Consider the following 1,219-nt stretch of genomic DNA (forward strand, 5'->3'; position numbering starts at 1 on the left):
AGACATTTCAGAGAATAGGTTTTTTTTTTCCTTCTAGTATATGCTACATTGTATTTTATTAAAACAGAAGACAAACAAGAGTGAAAATGCCTATTATCACTAGATAAGCTGTAATGTTGGGAGTCCTAACATAGATGGGTCTTCAACAATCTGTCAACTGATTATGTGATCTATCAGCTGAGAATTTGGAAGGTTTTGATGGCCTGACACTACTAACATGTTGAAACTTAGTAAACTTAATCATTTATTTCCCACCCACTTTTGAAAAATTCTTTGCATTTTCAGTGTTCTATCAAAATTGACCTTGATGATTAGTGTGTGGGTATGCACTGATGCACAACCAACATGTAACTCTCCTAATCTTTCAGCCTGGATACCAATGCTCATGATATTTGGGAGGCAGTAGCACATTTTGAATTTGTTCCTTCCTGTCTGTCAGAAACTTTCAGAATGACAGCAATAGATGCCTGTATGATTTTTCCATGCTGCAGCCAGGAACAAGAGAAAGGCATCAGAAATGAAAAGCAAACTTTTACAAAATATATCACCACAGAGACTTTCAGTGAGATTAGGAGCTATACATTCTAGAAGGAAAACAAGATTTAATCACTTCTAATCCACAACCACCAAGTATCCTGTAAGTTGCATATTTAAAGAAATCAAATATGCAATGTAATGTGAACTCTGAGTTAAAATCCAGTTCTAAATTTGCCTGGATTTCTGTAAGATGATGCTACATGACATAGGCAACGATTTTCTTCTGAGCAAATAAACAATATATATCAGAGATGACAGTGGCAAGTTCATCCTTAAAGAACAGCATCTTCTTTGACAGTTCGACATAATGTTGGCAGGCAGGTAACAGCTTGCTTTGGAGTGAAGAGCACATGTCTGTTGGTGGATTTGAGTCACCATTACTTCTGATCAAATTGTCAGTTCTCTGCCACCCCTTCTTCTCCCAACTGTTTCCTGTAAGAGGACTTCACATTTCTGTGGATCAAGTCCTCTGGTGCTGGCTTTCTTCCTTCTATCCCGAACTCATCATCTCCTCACCGACACTGTCTCCTGCCTGCTTGCCCAAGCAGACAGCCTTGCTCACCCATCCCAGAGCTGAAAAGCAGCACCAAGCACATTGGCTTTGCGTGGGTAAGACACTAAGATACAAAATTACAGCACAAGTTACAGAAGACATTTTAAAAGCCCCCTTTTTTTTTTCTTT

This window comes from Meleagris gallopavo, chromosome Z (assembly GCF_000146605.3).
Source record: "Meleagris gallopavo isolate NT-WF06-2002-E0010 breed Aviagen turkey brand Nicholas breeding stock chromosome Z, Turkey_5.1, whole genome shotgun sequence".
Classification (NCBI taxonomy): Eukaryota; Metazoa; Chordata; class Aves; order Galliformes; family Phasianidae; genus Meleagris; species Meleagris gallopavo.